The sequence below is a fragment of the Homarus americanus genome, unplaced genomic scaffold (genome assembly GCF_018991925.1).
Source record: "Homarus americanus isolate GMGI-L3 unplaced genomic scaffold, GMGI_Hamer_2.0 scaffold41271, whole genome shotgun sequence".
NCBI classification, from domain to species: domain Eukaryota; kingdom Metazoa; phylum Arthropoda; class Malacostraca; order Decapoda; family Nephropidae; genus Homarus; species Homarus americanus.
The window spans coordinates 10,001-15,115 of record NW_024744559.1 but is presented as its reverse complement, the minus strand read 5'-3'; the positions used below and the strand labels follow the sequence as shown (position 1 = coordinate 15,115).

Sequence of the window (5,115 nt, the reverse complement as noted above, 5' to 3'; positions counted from 1 at the left end):
AAACGATCAAACAACTTCCACTCTCGAGGTGCGGTACGGTGACTGTCCTATCGTCCGCTCTTGTATGCTGGATTGCACTATTTCACTATATTAAGGGGAGAGGGTGCCTTCACACACATATTCGATGTGAAATATCTTCCGCCCCCAGCGGAGCGCTTCGGCGCCTCTGCGAAGCAAAACGCGGCATTCAAAAACAACAACCAAAATTGCCGTCGATTTCCTCTCCCTGCCCTGCAATGGCTGGAGCAGAAGGAGAGCGAGAGAGAGAATAGTCTCATTGGGTCAGAGGAATGGCAGTGGAGCGGGCTAATGGCGAGTAGGCTCGAGATCTATCAATTACACTAGCCAGGTCGCTCTCCCTATTGAACATTATTACTCTCTCACGTCGCCACTGCGGTTTCCGCGACAGCAGCAGCATCATCATGATGTTGCATCCACCAATTAGTCCGGAACCGGGTTATTCGGCTGTCTGCGAACAGTCCGGTTTTTACCTTACCCAACATCCACTCTCGAGGTGCGGTACGGTGAATGTCCTATCGTCCGACCTTGTATGCTGGATTGCACTATTTCACTATATTAAGGGGAGAGGGTGCCTTCACACACATATTCGGTGTGAAATATCTTCCGCCCCCCAGCGGAGCGCTTCGGCGCCTCTGCGAAGCAAAGCGCGGCATTCAAAAACAACAACCAAAATTGCCGTCGCTTCCCTGCCCTGCAATGGCTGGAGCAGAAGGAGAGAGAGAGAGAGATTCTAGTCTCATTGGATCAGAGGAATGGTGAGGGCCAAGAAGCGCAGTGAGGCTGCAGCTTCATCAATTACACTTGCCAGGTCTCTCCGGCTGACATTATTTACCTCGTCTCTCTCTCTCTCTCGGCGCACACGTCGCCACCCTACTAGTTTCCGTCACAGAGCATGCTGCGCTCTTCAGTCCGGAACGGGCTCCTTCGCTTTGCTGTCTGCCCAACTTAGCGGACTTGCGTTGGCTGATCACCCCGTCTTCGCGTCTGTGCCGGCCTTCAATGCAGCGCCCAACCGTCTCTTGACCGAGATTCATTGCACTATTCCACGCGCAAACGGCTACCCTAAATGTGCATAGACAACGCTCATGGTTCAACACGACCAGGGCGCAGTCTGGGAGCCGAGTATACTAAAAAGAGAGTTTAGCAGCCAAAACTCGTCAAAGCACACGTTGGGTTACCCCATCACCTAACAACGATGATGGCGGTTCCCACCCGTGAAATACACAACCTAACCAATATTGGGCGACGATGGCGCTCATGAGCCCACGTCCCCACAAACAGTAAGAGAAAGAGAGAGAGGAGGAGATGGGCCAATGTGCGGTCCCTCGCCCAATGTCTTATGCCTCGCTGGGGCAAAGAGAAGAGAAGAGGAGCGGATAAGGGAGGAGATTGGCCAACGTGCGGTCCCTCGCCCAATGTCGGCTGCCTCGCTGGAGCTGGGTAAAGAGGAGAGGAGCGGATAAGGGAGGAGATTGGCACACACGGTGGCGCTGCCGGCGCCGAGGATAGCAAGAGAAGGTGCAGTTTGATCTGATCATCTGGTTTGCTATTTCTCTAAGGCCAACGTGCGGTCCCTCGCCCAATGTCGGCTGCCTCGCTGGGGCAAAGAGAAGAGGAGAGGATAAGGGAGGAGATTGGCACACACGGTGGCGCTGCCGGCGCCGAGGATAGCGAGAGAAGGTGCAGTTTGATCTGATCATCTGGTTTGCTATTTCTCTAAGGCCAACGTGCGGTCCCTCGCCCAATGTCTTCTGCCTCGCTGGGGCAAAGAGAAGAGGAGCGGATAAGGGAGGAGATTCGCCAACGTGCGGTCCCTCGCCCAATGTCGGCTGCCTCGCTGGAGCTGGGGCAAAGAGGAGCGGATAAGGGAGGAGATTGGCACACACGGTGGCGCTGCCGGCGCCGAGGATAGCAAGAGAAGGTGCAGTTAGATCTGATCATCTGGTTTGCTATTTCTCTAAGGCCAACGTGCGGTCCCTCGCCCAATGTCTTCTGCCTCTCTCTCAATCTCACTATTTTGGCCGCCGTGATAGGCGCCGCCAACAGCAGCAGCTACCTGGTTGATCCTGCCAGTAGTCATATGCTTGTCTCAAAGATTAAGCCATGCATGTGTAAGTACAAGCCGATTTAAGGCGAAACCGCGAATGGCTCATTAAATCAGCTATGTTTCATTGGATCTGTAAACCCACTTACTTGGATAACTGTGGCAATTCTAGAGCTAATACATGCAATTGGTCTCTGACCGCAAGGGAAGAGCGCTTTTATTAGTTCAAAACTGGTCGGGCCCCGGTCCGTAACCCACCTGTGGTGAATCTGAATAACTTCGGGCTGAGCGCACGGTCTCCGCACCGGCGCCGCTTCTTTCAAGTGTCTGCCTTATCAGCTTTCGATTGTAGGTTATGCGCCTACAATGGCTATAACGGGTAACGGGGAATCAGGGTTCGATTCCGGAGAGGGAGCCTGAGAAACGGCTACCACATCTAAGGAAGGCAGCAGGCACGCGAATTACCCACTCCCGGCACGGGGAGGTAGTGACGAAAAATAACGATGTGAGTCTCATCCGAGGCCTCGCAATCGGAATGAGTACACTTTAAATCCTTTAACGAGTATCCATTGGAGGGCAAGTCTGGTGCCAGCAGCCGCGGTAATTCCAGCTCCAATAGCGTATATTAAAGTTGTTGCGGTTAAAAAGCTCGTAGTTGATCTCAGTTCCGACTGACGTGCACCGCCCGTGTTTACTGTCACGCCCCAACAGCCGGCCGCTCGCACGGGATGCTTTTGTCGAGTGTCCCGAGTGGCCGGAGAGTTTACTTTGAAAAATTAGAGTGCTCAGAGCAGGCTATTTGAATGGCCCGAATGGTGATGCATGGAATAATGGAATAGGACCCGGTCTATTTTGTTGGTTTTCGGAACCAGAGGTAATGACTAATCGAACAGGCGGGGGCATTCGTATTATGACGCTTAGAGTGAAATTTTGGACCGCTGCAAGACGAACTACTGCGAAAGCATTTGCCATGATGTTTTCATTAATCAAGAACGAAAGTTAGAGGTTCGAAGGCGATCAGATACCGCCCTAGTTCTAACCATAAACGATGCCAACTAGCGATCCGCCGGCGTTATTCCCATGACCCGGCGGGCAGCTTCCGGGAAACCAAAGTCTTTGGGTTCCGGGGGAAGTATGGTTGCAAAGCTGAAACTTAAAGGAATTGACGGAAGGGCACCACCAGGAGTGGAGCCTGCGGCTTAATTTGACTCAACACGGGAAACCTCACCAGGCCCAGACACCGGAAGGATTGACAGATTGAGAGCTCTTTCTCGATTCGGTGGGTGGTGGTGCATGGCCGTTCTTAGTTGGTGGAGCGATTTGTCTGGTTAATTCCGATAACGAACGAGACTCTGGCCTACTAAGTAGTCGACGGATCTCCAGAAAATGGTGTCAGTTCGCAACTTCTTCTTAGAGGGATAAGCGGCAATTCTAGCCGCACGAGATTGAGCAATAACAGGTCTGTGATGCCCTTAGATGTTCTGGGCCGCACGCGCGCTACACTGAAGGGATCAACGAGTTTTCCCCCTCCGAGAGGAGCGGGTAACCTGTTCAAAGCCTTTCTTGATAGGAATTGGGGCTTGCAAATGTTTCCCATGAACGAGGAATTCCCAGTAAGTGCAAGTCATCAGCTTGCGCTGACTACGTCCCTGCCCTTTGTACACACCGCCCGTCGCTACTACCGATTGAATGATTTAGTGAGGCCTTCGGACTGGCGCTCTTGGATTGTCGGCCCCGTTGCCCGCGAGGGTTTTCTGGGGTCGTCGCCTCGAGCTGACGGAAAGATGTCCAAACTTGATCATTTAGAGGAAGTAAAAGTCGTAACAAGGTTTCCGTAGGTGAACCTGCGGAAGGATCATTAACAGAGAGAAAGAGAACGGGGCGCCCTTAAAACTACTACTACTCTCCTGATTTGGGCGGTCTCGGGCTCTGCTCTGGCAACTCCAGCAGCGAAAGAGGACAATCCCGGCCCCCGCACCAAAAATAGGTACCACCACGCTGTAGGTGGACCACACTCGGGCGAGAGCGCGAAGACCGGAGGAGGACGGACGGGGCTTTGGACGGCTGCCCGTCCGTTCCTTACTACCGGCGAATAAGCCTCTTGACCCAAAAAGAGTGAAATTCAAGTGTCAAAAAACAACAACAAGCCGTCCGGCCAAACCCAAACCACAAACTTGGGCTATGTCTGTCAAACCCTTTCATTGAGACTCGACCTGTGATGGTTAGTCGCCAAAAGACCAAATGGCAAATACAATTTTAACGGGGATCGCCTGGCCGATGAATAATCGTTAGCAAACCAGGCCGGTACGTGAATCGCAACGATACATCGGCTGTTGAACGATACGCCGCGCGTGCAGCCATATGAGCTGGTCGCCGCCACTCCTCTACGAGGGTCGGAAATATACATCCATCGGTTGCTGCGAGTTCGGTGCCTGCTGACTGTCTCCCCGACACGAGGGTAACCCGAACCGAGCTTCCGCCTTGGGGTTTAATCGCCCGCGCCTTGCGCGAGGCGTGCCCTTAAAAACAAGCAAGCCTATCACTAGCAAGTCCATGGACTTGGCGCACCCACATTCAACCACAACAAAGCGACAGTTGTCGCCCTCGCAAATAACTGGAGGCGGCGCTCTTTTGCCTGCTGTCCACAGAGACACGAATGGCCGTCGGCCGCTCATGGCTGATGCTGCACATGTTCTAAGAGGCACTCCATCCCACGAAGATGAAACGAAACCGGGTCGGATATCTTTTAAGTAAGCCCCGCCGGAATTTCGTCTATCACCTCGAAAAGAGTGCTTGGTATGCATTGCAGTGGAACCTAAATTGATGAGTGCGCCTGGGCCCGCAGTCTACCATGTAGTGGTGCAGGCAGAGAGATGAGAATGCTTGGGTGACGCCGTGCTCTTCCTCACGCGCTCCTCCACCCTCTCCCACGGTCAGACGCGGTGTGGGCGTTCTCTTTGAGAGTTCGCCACGAGTCCACGTCTATCTCATGACTGGGAGGGAGGCAGGGGGAGTTCTCTCTAAACGCGTTAAAGACGGTGTTGCGCCTC

General features: G+C 53.3%; 1 non-coding gene across 1 annotated transcript; it reads left to right on the top strand.

The window, feature by feature from the left end:
• The first annotated feature begins 2,074 nt into the window (after nt 1-2,074).
• Nucleotides 2,075-3,926, top strand: LOC121877983. Its single transcript, XR_006091075.1, has one exon. It is a non-coding gene; the product is annotated as a small subunit ribosomal RNA (ribosomal RNA).
• The last annotated feature ends 1,189 nt before the right edge of the window (nt 3,927-5,115 follow it).